Source organism: Panthera onca, chromosome Y, assembly GCF_046562875.1.
Source record: "Panthera onca isolate mPanOnc1 chromosome Y, mPanOnc1 haplotype 2, whole genome shotgun sequence".
In the NCBI taxonomy this organism is placed as follows: domain Eukaryota; kingdom Metazoa; phylum Chordata; class Mammalia; order Carnivora; family Felidae; genus Panthera; species Panthera onca.
The window spans coordinates 20,165,093-20,178,015 of record NC_138358.1 but is presented as its reverse complement, the minus strand read 5'-3'; the positions used below and the strand labels follow the sequence as shown (position 1 = coordinate 20,178,015).

The following is a 12,923-nucleotide window of genomic DNA, read 5'->3' as shown; positions in this document are numbered from 1 at the left end:
ACAATAGAAAAAAAATTAACCATACCAAGAGTTGCTTCTTTGAAAAGATCAACAAAGTAGACAAATCTTTAGCATAACTGACCAAAAAAGAAAAAAAAGAATAAAAAATTGTCAGGAAGAAAGGTTTGTCAAAATTTATAGGAATTATAAAGAAACATGGTTCTTTACATTTTAATAATCTTTTCTATGGATATTGAAAGAATTTATAATTATCATCTTGATCTCAAATACCTCTTTTTTTTTGCACTAGCTTCCTTTCCTCTGCTGCATAGAACCTGCTTGTTTCTTCTAAGAATTTACTCTCAAAAGATTCTTGGTAAATCTAATAATGGAATATATAAAAGAAACTTAGTTAAAAGTTATCTTTAAGATATGACATTAGAAATCAGTTTCAATTTAATGAAAGTTAAGGAATTACTTACCCGCAAATCAGAAAGCATAGTTACAAGCCTTTGAATAAGACATCGATCAACCGTTTCGCCATTTCTTTCTTTCGCAATCAACACAAGAATTCCATCTATGGTCCTGCTACGAACATTCTGATCACAAATTATATATGATTTAAATAATTCAAGGCCCATATCCCTAAAACAAACAAAAAATCTGCCTAAATTTTGGCTTATATTTTCCCCATCAGTTACACTTCTGTGTATATAATGCATTTCCCAGTCGAAACAAAATATAACTTGATGTTAAATTCACTGTATCTACAGTTGGATAAATATTTCTATTTTGTTTTTTGATGGTCTGAAATCACTAAATAAGATTTCAGTGTAAATAAGGCACAGTGGATGACATGTATAATTCAGTAATTTCTTAAAAATTAAGCAAAATTTAGGACGCTAAAGCTTCTAAACTGGCCCTAGATTTTTAGCCTTCATAATAAGCACAATGGTATGAATAATATCGACATTAATATCAACTTAGTGACCTTCTAGTGTTTTATAACGAAGTATTTCAAATGGGATTCAGTGTCCTAGATTAGATTCTAGAACTAGTATGTTTCCTAATTAAGACATGTTTTTAAATTGAGGTAAATTATAAAGTAACACTTAAAACTGTGTTACCATGTACTCAAATATCATTTTAAAAAAGTCAAAGTTTTAGGATACAAAGAAATACACATTTTGAAAATGATTTTTCTCTTATTGTGTTGTCTCTCAGAAGATAAAGGAGGTGATTATAAATCACATGTAACAGTGTTTTAAGTAATTATTTGTATCTTACCAAATTGAAGACAACATCAAAATTTGAAACGCATAAGTTCTATCTAGGAACAGAAAAATGTTCCTAATCATGCTCTGTTAGAAATAAAAAAATAAAGGTAAAACACTACGTCTCAAAGATTTTTTGGTTAAATTATCATCCCATCAAATAAAAACTTAACTCTTAAGAAAAGCACATAATTTATAACATTCTTATCAATCAAACATGGGCAATAATGTATTTATTTCTCTGGTAAAGATAACCTTTCAAATTTTTCACTCTTTTCTACGCTGCTAGTTCTTAAATAATAAAGATTAATAGAAATATATAAAGAAAATTTATTAATGGGTTATTTTATGTAAAAACTGCCGATATATGAATATTAGTGGTAAGTATAGTCTGCTCAACACATCTTTGAAAAACACCTACATATACATTTTCAGCAGACTGAAAATATAAGACAGAGCTGTACCATAAAAGAAGAGGAAATATGGAAAATTAACAGCAATACTTACGAAGACCAAGGCCGGGTACAAATATAACATTTCACCGCTTTTATTTAAAAACACACACAGCAGGAAGAGAATTCTTTATAATGAATATACTGGTTATGTACAAACTTCTTTATTATGAATATACTGGCTATGTACAAATTAACTGCGATGTGAGCATATATAAGAAGAGCAGTTCTCACACATTATTGTCTCAAGTCCCCTTCATATTTTTAAAAAGTACTGATGAAAGCAAAGAATTATCACCAGTGTAAGTATCTGCTAATACTTACCGTACTAAAAAATTAAACTGACAAAACTTTAGGTATTAAATTCAAGTTATACTAATATATTAATGAAAATGTAATTAATTTGTAAAGAAATAAGGTTTTAATCATTTAAATTTTAAAATAAATTACCAAAGGGCATGAACTTTCACTTGTAATATGAATAAATTTTGGAGATCCAATGTAAGCATGGTGATGAAGTTAATCACCATATGTGCTGGAAAGATACTTGGCAGTTGCTAATAGAACAGATACTTAACTGTTATCACCACAAAAAGTTAATGGTAATGATGAAAAGTGGTAATTGAGGTATTAGCTAATTCTACCGTAGTAATCATTTTGCAGTATACAGACGTTACCAAATCATCACACTGTACATCTTAAACTTGCACAATGTGATGACTCTATTATACCAAAAAACTTGGTAAAGAATTCATAATCTACAAAAGGAAATAGAGCATTAATGCTTTAAACACACCTTTTAAGTGCTATATTACAAACATGCTTTTAAGTGCTATAATACAAAGAGATGGGAGAAAGCAAATGAGAAGCAAAAGAAAACTAGGGTGGAATAAAAGCCAGAGTGGAATAGCCTAGAAAGCATGAAAGAAATGATAACCTTTGAACTACATCTTAAAAGAGTAAGAATTTTCCAGGAAATATTTTTCAGAATGATTTTTACATATTGCATGGAATAATCAACATGCATGGCATATTATTTCACACACACTTAATTTTGTGGCAAGTTCACCATCATTATAAATGGTGTAATCAACTGTGTAGGATTTAAAATATGCTTGTACAATTAACATCAGCAACAACTGTAGCCATAAATACACTGTTTTTAGAAAATGTCTACTTTTTTTTGCTTCTAACTTAAAACATTTATGGCACCTCTTTTGCTGATTCCTCTTTTAACACTACAGAGGACATCTGGAAATGTTGTGGGAAGGGGTTATTATGCTGTTGAGAGAATTTTGCCATGTTAACACTTTTGGGGAGGTTAAAAGAAATTGGTATTTGTATGGATTACAGCCCTCATTTTTAACCAAGACCCACAATTACTTTTTTAAACAAAGAAAACTAGAAAGATGGGATGTGGGAGCCATCAATGACTTAGGACACATCTTATGGTCCGAATGAGTGAGAATAACAACTCCAAATACAAAGAACTAAATCAGCCAATATGCTTGGCAATTCATTAAAACCAATTAGATAAATACTTTCATGTCATGATTCATGTGGGGACCTCCTTTTATATTTTAAAAATATAAACTCTTCAGTATCACCATTTTATTGAACTGTTTAGTCTATTCTAGTTTTTATTCTTTACATATGAAACTGAGAGAAATGTTTTCCATTAGTGAAGATTTAAACTCACTGCAGTTTTGTTTTTATACCTTAAATAAACTTTTAAATCTAATAATAGTATCAACATATCATATTACCTTATGCTTTATTCTGCCAAATAGAAAAGCAAACACAATTTACATATTTTCATTTTCAAAATATAGACATATTTTGTGTTGAAGCATTTACAGGTTTATCTATCTTATTTAGTATAGCTTTGTTATAGCTCTACTACACATTCCTCCATATATTCAAAACTCAGATGATAAATTACTAATTTCACACACTATTTAGTAAGACTAAATCTGACATACATTTTGTGCCTCTTGTTTAAGCTCCTATTAATGTTAAACTCAATTACATCTAAAGTATAATTATCTGTTTGGAAAAAAACACCTAATTGTAAGCGAATAAATAAATTAAAATTAAAACGTTAAAGAACTGAAAATTTTGGTCTACCATAAAAGTACTTCCAGAAGCTTTTAAATAAAGTATGGGCTAACTACAGTTTGAAGTTTTTCATTTACAGAACCATTTAACACATTCCATGATAATTCTCTGAACTAAAAATATAATTTCTATACTCTACTATTTGTCTGCTATGATTTTGCCAGCATTTATCCATTTTCTTTAGAAAAGGGCCATTATCCACAGAATCCATGAGGTAATGTTAAGAAAAACTTTATATTCTAACATTAACACACATTCTGCAAACGGAAGATATGACTTCTAAAAGACAGTATTTAAAACTGCTTAATGATAACCTCAGGTCCAAGGATGTCTGTCTTAAACAGAACACAAAGAGAACAAAAATAACATTAATCCCATATACCAAGTAAATTATTCCACTTGATAGATACTGACATGGAAAATTTGACAAAAGACAGGAAACAACTCAAAGAGGAAAAAAAAGGATACTCTCTGAATTGATGAATTTGTGCTTTGAGGTGGTGTTCACAAAGCTGCTTCAACTGTTTATACAAGTTTGCAGATAAATTGTAGGAGCAAAGGTTTTCAACACTCTGAAAAAATGAAATTTTTGTGCTTAAGTTGAAAAAATGCAAAATAAAGTTACTTTGTCTACAACTGTTGATTATATACGGACCACTGATTGTGAACTTATTTTATATGAATTAATAAGTGAATAGGAATGTCATGAATATATTCATGACTATTAAATGATGAAAAGCTATTTCAAAATTTGCAGTATCTGAACCCTAAGAAAATGAATTTAAAGTCTTCCATCTCAATCAGTATGTACAAACCCATTCTTTATGAGTAATTCTAAGCACCAAGACATTCATAGTAATCAGCTTTCTTTAATTTAAAAATAATTCTCTGAAATTAGCTGTTCAAACCATACGTTAAACCACGTCTTAATTTTCAGAATTTTTAAAAGATTACAATCTTTCTTTAAAATTTTAAAATTAGAAAATACATTTTAAAAATGTGTACAATACAATGAAACACAATCTTATTAAGTGTGACTTTCAATTCCTATAACAAACAATAAAACAAACCATTTGTTTATATTAAAATACACCCTACTGACCACTGCAGTGAAGTCACCAATAGTGCAAAGCTCTCACTCCTCATAAAACAAAGAATTCATCTGGCAAGAATGTTCAGAATCAACATTATAAGAGTTCTAGAGTCTAACCAAAACTTTATGACCAAAGGCACATTTAATAAAGAAAAAGTATGCTACATTTCAGTAATAGAGCCTTTTGGAGGCTTAATTGTCAGAGCTACATAAGCATGCCTAGGTTCTTTTTAAACTAAGAAAAAACATGTACAGGACCAGGCTAAATTACATTTAACTAAAATAACTTGAACAATGGAACATCATAAAAGCCATATAAGAAAACCTCACAGCCAGTACCATCCTCAGTGGGGAAAAACATAGCTTTCCCCCTGAGATCAGGAACATGACAGGGATGTCCACTCTCACCACTGTTGTTTAACATTGTGCTGAAAGTGCTAGCATCAGCAATCAGACAACAAAATGAAATGAAAGGCATAAAAATTGTCAAAGAGTCAGTCAAACTCACTTTTCACAGATGGCATAATACTCTAACATGGAAAACCTGAAAGTCTCCACCAAAAAGTTGCTTGAACTGATACATTAATCCAGCAAAGTCACAGGACACAAAATCAATGTACAGAAATCAGTTGCATTTCTATACACCAATCGTGAAGCAAAAGAAAGAGAAATCAAGAAATCAATCCCATTTACAATTGCACCAAGAATCATAAAATAGCCAGGAATAAACCTAACCAAAGACGTAGTCTACTCAAAGATAGTCTATACAAAGATGTAGTCTACAAAGATGTGTATGCTGAAAACTATAGAAGACTTGTGAAGGAAAGTGAAGAAGACACAAAGAAATGGAAAAACATTTCACGCTTATGGACTGGAAGAATAAATATTGTCAAAATGTCAATACTACCCTAATCAATCTACATGTTTAATGTAACCTCATCCAAAATTGCACTGGCATTCTTCTCAAAGCTAGCACAGCCAATCCCAACATGTGTATGGAACCACAAAAGACCCCAAACAGCCAGAGTAATGTTGAAAAAGAAAACCAAAGCAGGAGGCATCACAATCCTAGACTTCAGCATTTACTACATCAAGACAGTATGGTACTGGCACAAAAACACACACACAGACCACTGGAATAGAACAGAGAACCTAGAATTGGACCCAGAAATGTATAGCCAACTAATTTCTGACAAAACAGGAAAGGGTATCCCCTGGAAAAAAGACAGTCTCTTTAGCAAATGGCGGTGGAAGAACTGGCCAGCAACATGCAGAAGAATGAAACTGGACCACTTTCTTACACCATACATTAAAAAAAACAACAACAACAACTCAGAATGGATGAAAAACCCAACTGTGAGACAGGAAACCATCAAAATCCTAGAGGAGAAAACAGGCAACAACCTCGTTGACCTCAGATGCTCAACAGGTCTCCAAAGCCAAGGGAGGAACAACAAGCCAAGAGGAGCAACACTCTCCAGTTGCATCCACGTTGCTACAAAAGGCCATATTCCATTCTTTCTCATTGCCATGTAGTATTGCATTGTGTATATAAACCAAAATTTCTTTATCCAGTCATCAATTGATGGACATTTAGGCTCTTTCCATAATTTGGCTATTGTTGAAAGTCCTGCTATAAACATTGGGGTACAAGTGCCCCTATGTCTCAGCACTCCTGTATCTCTTGGCAAGGGAATTAAAAGCAAAACTGAACTATCAAGACCTCATGAAGATAAAAAGTTTCTGCACTGCAAAGGAAACAACAAAACTAAAAGGCAACCAACAGAAAGGGAAAAGATATTTGCAAACGACATACTGGATAAAGCGTTAGTAACCAAAACCTATAAAGAACTTAGCAAACTCAACATGTGAAAAACAAGTAATCTGGAGAATTGAGTAGAATGAATGAATAGACGCTTTTCCAAAGAAGACATCCAGGTGGCCAACAGACACATGAAAAGATGCTCAACATCGCTCATCATCAGCTAGATACAAATCAAAACCACAGTGAGATACCACCTCATACCAGTCACAGAGGCTAAAATCAGCAACTCAGGAAACTACAGATGCTGGCGAGGATGTGGAGAAACAAGAACCCTCTTGCACTGTTGGTGGGAATGCAAACTGGTGCAGCTGCTCTGGAAAACAACGTGGTGGTTTCTCAAAGAATTAAAAATACAACTACACTATGACCCACCAATAGCACGATTAGGAGTTTATTCAAAGGATACAGGAGTGCTGATTCACAGGGGCACATGTACCCCAATGTTTGTAGCACCAATTTCAACAATAGCCAAACTATGGAAAGGGCCTAAACGTCCATCAACTGATAAATGGATAATATAATATAATACAAATTATATATAAAAGGTTATATTATATAGTAATATAATAATATGTAATATAATAATAAAATTAGTATTATTAATAAATTAATAACATATATAATATACATAACACATGCACGTGTGCGCGCGTGTGCGCACGCGCGCGCACACACACACACACACACACACACGTATATTTGTTGGCAATGAGAAAGAATGAAATCCTTCCATTTGCAGCAATGTGGATGGGGCTGGAGGGTAGTATGCAAAGTGCAGCAAGTCAAACTGGAGGGTATTATGCCAAGTGAAGCAAGTCAATAAGAGAAAGAGACATATATATATGTTTTCACTCATGTGTGGATCTTGAGAAACTAAACAGAAGACCATGGGGTAAGGGTAGGGGAAAAAATAGTTACACACTCTCTTAAATACAGAGAACAAACCTAGGGTTTATTGGGGCACTAGGGGAGAGGGGAAAATGGGTTATTGGGCACTGAGGAGGGCACTTTTTGGGATGAGCACTGGGTGCTGTACGTAAGCAATGAATCACAGGAACCTACCCCCAAAACCAAGAGCACACTGCATCCACTGTGGGTTAGCCAACTTAATCATAAATTATATTTAAAATTTAAAAATTAATAAAATAAAATAAAATACCCTGAACAATAAGAATATATGCATAAAAGTACAAAATTATACACAACATAATTGTAACTAAGTAAATCAATCAAACATAAATACACAAAGTGTACTGCATGATTGTAATCTTGGTAGATCCCATGATTACGATGCATGATGATAAAAATTATCCAAGGAATTATAATTCAATTATTACTATAAACCCTGATTCCATTATGATTAGTGAATACCTGTATCCAAAAGTAACACACACCTGATAGAGTTCCTCCAAGCTGTACTTAACAGAGATACTATTCTGGATAGCCTGTACAGCTTCTTTTAACTTTTGCCATGTTTCTTCAGTGTAGTTTTCCAGTGGCAGGGGTTTATCTAATAAATAAATGAAAGTTTATAGCATAACTGTTTGGGAGACAATGTCAAAATACTAGAACATGTAACATATCCTCACACATTTATAATATAATGAATTTATTTTAAACAAAGCTTGTTGAGGCCATTCAGTGGGTTAAGAATAGTCACTTCAGCAAATGGTACTACGACAAGATACCCACATATGAAAGAACGAAGTCAGTGTCATAATCAAAACACAATTCAAAATGGATCAAAGACATAAATGTAAATACGAAAGCAAAATCTATAAAACTTTTAGTAAGAAACAAAGGGATAAATCTTCGTGACCTTGGACCTTGCAGTAAATTCACACATGACACCAAAACATAAGTGACAGAAGATAATGTATTGGGGTTCATTAAGTTAAAATGTGAAATTTTTGTGGATCAAAGGTAAGGAATAAAGAAAGCAAAACACAACCATCAGGATACAATAAAATATTTCCTAATAACTGGTAAACATGAAGCATCCAGAATAAAAAAAAAAAAACTGTTGCAATTCATCCACAAAAAAGAATATCAACCAATTAATAACTAGGCAGCAGATTTGAACAGATACTTTCAAGAACATATACAAACGGCCAAGTAACCCATGAAAGGCTGCCCAACATAGTAATAGATTAATACAAGTCAAAATCATGACATACGACTTTATACTTAATAGGAAGGATATAACAAGTTTTTTAGAGGATGTGGAAAAACTAGAACGCTTATACTTCTCTGGTAGGAACATAAAATTGTATGGAGAATGTGGAAAATTTAGCAGTTCTTCCATTAACCATAAAATTACCATATGACCCCACAATTCCCTTCCTAGTGTATATCCAAAAGAATTAAAAACAGGTATTCATACAAAATAGTGTATATAAATGTTCATGGCACTATGTACATCCATATGATAGGATTTTATTTAAGCCATAAAAATGAAGCATTCACACATACTACAACCTGAATGAACTTCAAAAACACTATGCTAACTGAACTCAGCCAGGCACAAAAAAGATTATAGAATGAAACATCCAGAAGAGGCAAATCTATAAAGACAGAAATCAGAGAGCTGACTGCCTCGTAGAGAGAGGACAGAAATGAAAGGAAAAGGAATGGGGCAGAGAGATCATAATGCTTGTGAACATAGGTTTTCATTTTCTACCTATTAAAATATTTCACAATTAAACTGAGGCAGTAGTTACATAATACCGTCAAGTGCTAAGTGTACAACTGTATACTTTAAAAGTTAACGTCCAATTTATTCTTTGTGAATTTCTCCTCAGTAAAAATATCAGCACAAAATTTGTAAAAGAAAGTCTCAACAAAAAACAAGAAACTTTTATGTTTAAATTACTAAACAAAAATAATCTTGCAAATAAATGATAAGGTTATACTTAAGAAGCTGGCAAAGATAAAGTGAATCTAAAATAAGAAGAAAAATAATACAAAATTAAGCACAAATTAACTGAGGTAGAAAACAATCAAAACCAAGATGTGGGCCCTTCGGAAGGGAAACTATATAGGCCAATATATAATATATATAAAATTACATTATATATAATATATATTATATATTAGTTATTAATATCCATTAATAATTATATATAACTAAATTTACACTATGTTTAATATAATATAATTAATATAATTAATATGATTATATTAGTCATTATATATAATATATATTAACATATATATTAGGGTTTATATATAAAATACACAAAGTTATGTTATATATAATATATATTATATAATTATAATTACATATATATATATATGTGTATATATATATAATATTAAGTTTATTTTTCTTTGTACCACATTCACTCTCTCTCTCTCAAAAAAATTTACTATTATCCAAGATGGTAACCATTCCTTCTTCTATGCAGAATTTAATACAAACTTTACCCTGAAATAAATGAGTTATTTTAAAAATCTGAAAAGCATTATTAATTATGTCACGGAAAAAGGAATATGAGTGTTGCTTCAAATCTAGTTTATATAAAAAAGTTAGCAAAAACACCTGAAAGTCAGATATCGGATGATGATGATCTACAGAACTATTTCAATATTCCATCCCACTAAAACAGAATATTTTCTAAGTTTATTTGTAGTATTTTAATACATGAGACAGAACCGCAAATGTTGTATATCCTTTACGTAGGAGTATTAAATTTGTAGAGGCAACTGGGTGGGTCACTTGGTTACGCTTCCAACTCTTGATTTTGGCCCAGGTCATGATTTCATGCTTCATGAATTCGAGTCCTGTGTCAGGTTCTGTGCTGATAGTGGGAAGTCTGCTTGGGATTCTCCCTCTCCCTCTCTTTCTGCCCCTTCCCTGCTTGTGCTCTCTGTCTTAAAACAAATAAACTTAAAAAACAGTCAAAATTATTTAAATAACTTTAAGAGATACTTGATATAGCTCTGCCCTGAGTATGAGAACCCAGATCAAATTAGTAATATTGACTAAAACAATGAAAAACATATGCACAGACCAAAGCATTTCAGTTCCTTAAATTCACCCTAATGCTGAAATATACCAAAAAAGATTGGAAAAAGTAAATTTTTCAATCTATGCAACAATGCATGAGTATAACATGAATTCAAATAATTCATGCTATTTGAAATCTTACTTGGCCACTAAAGTAAGATTGCTTTTTGAAACTTCAACAATCTAAAGTCAAACTTCTGCATAATAAATCTAGCATGCACTAGGTTCTGGATAAGGCGAAAAGGTAAAAAGCAAAACACCAAGGGGCAAAATGTTACAAACATTTACTTTTGAAAAGTTCTAGAAAATCTGAGGTCTTATTCATAAATTTTGGATTGTTTGATATTTACTTACAAAACTATTTTTTGAGCAGAAAATAACTGAATTCAAAAGTTTTTAAATAATATTAATTAAAATTTTAAAAAGTTAATTTTTTTCTTGACAACTAAAGATGGCAACGGGGTTGGAATATGCCCTTTAAAACCTGTAAACTAAAAAATGAGAATCTTGACAAGATACCAAAAACATTGGTTTATAAAATGCCAAAATACCATGTAAGGATTCTGTTTTATGAATTCGATATGAAAATATTATATGAAAAATTACGCTAATTCTATAAAAATTGTATGAAAAACCAATGATTATCATGAGTTTTAATTTTTATATTAATATCTCTTCAAAATTTAAAATCTACTCCTAATAAAGGATCTTATTATGGTTTCACTGTTTATGTCCAAATGCACAATTTTTTACCACCTGTTCTGTAACTTATTAAAAATTTAAATTGTTGCCTTTGGACTCCCCATGTAAGAACTTTTCTCAGTAATATTACAGATCCACTCACTAAAAAGATGGAAGAGAATGTATTCTACAACGGTGTGGCAACCTAGAGTATTTCAAACAGTAAGGGAGGGCATAAATGTACTTTAGAGAGAAACAAAGTACTGAAGAGTGGAGTAATTTTCCAAAGGTCTCGAGTCACTCCATGGTTAAACTGGGGCCAGGATTCAGGTCTTCAGAGTGTAAAATCAATGTTCCTAATCTTGTAAAAATTAACTACCTCGAAAAATATTAACTGTATCTCTCTGAATTTAAAGTAAAAAAGCAGCAACAGGGTATGAAAAGCTAAAACTGAAATCTTAAAAAAATTATCATTAAGTTACCTTTAAAGTTTTTGATTACCAACTTCTTGACAGAGCCAGTGCCAAGCATGTTACTGGCAAAACTAGACAGAGTTGTTGGGGCTTTAGTGAAGTCATTGTTGTGATGGTCTGCAGCCACAGAGAAAACTATCAACTTTCCGTTTTTAAGTTGTTCTTGTTTCTGAGAGGCAGCAGCAGCTGCAGATGATGATGAGTCTTCCTGAGGCATTTTCACATTAAGTCCTATGAAATCCAAGAAAATTCAAGTTTATAATTTTATCTAGTAGAAGACTTAAGAAGTTTTGGTGACAGGAAAAAGAAGCAAAAGGAGACAAACACGAAGAGCATTTAGTAATATTCCTGACCCTTGTTCCTATATTTTACTCATTTTTTTTCTTAACACTACATGGAAGCAGATGCAGGGAGACCATCAGCAGGTAGTCATAATCTCTTGAGAAATAGTCAAAACACTAATGACCAGATGAGGAGATGAAATATTGTGAAAATGAAGAGAATGAAAAAATGAATAATCGTCAAAAGAAAAAGAGGAAAGTAACCAAGCACAAAGGGAAAAAGTGAGACTGCTGAAGTAAGAAGTGAGTTTCAGTACAGCATAGTGGCAAATGACAAAATGGTTGTAAAAGTGTTTTGGAATATGCAAGGGCAAACATGGGAAGGAAACACAAGAGATTAGAAAACAAGAGAAAACTGGGAAACAGAGGGGAAAAAATGAAAAAGAGGGAGACAGAAAGAGAACACAATGTAAATACAAACTGCAAAAGAAAAAAAAAAAACGTACAAGGCACCTATATCAGAATATTTCACAACCTCCTGCAACACAGAGCTTACCTGAGGGGGGAAAAGAAACACAAACACAAACACAAACCACAGAAACAGCTAAGAGACAGAAATCAATGAGACAAGAAGTGAAGTACAGAAAGCCAGAAAAGCCAGAATATAATACATTTGTTTACTCTGTACCACTTTACATCACGGTTAGCTATACAGACGTTTGTAATATACAGCAAATAAGAGACAAAGCTCTGCACTCTCATGGAACATTCACTATA

General features: G+C 32.0%; 1 long non-coding RNA gene across 1 annotated transcript; it reads right to left on the bottom strand.

Annotated features, from left to right (window-relative positions):
* Positions 1-58: 58 nt before the first annotated feature.
* Positions 59-12,092, bottom strand: LOC145714873 (uncharacterized). The gene is made up of 6 exons (XR_014137024.1): positions 11,875-12,092; positions 8,097-8,212; positions 3,924-4,356; positions 1,228-1,301; positions 423-585; positions 59-322 (listed from the first exon to the last, which is right to left on the bottom strand). It is a non-coding gene; the product is annotated as an uncharacterized LOC145714873 (long non-coding RNA).
* Between the last annotated feature and the right edge of the window lie 831 nt (positions 12,093-12,923).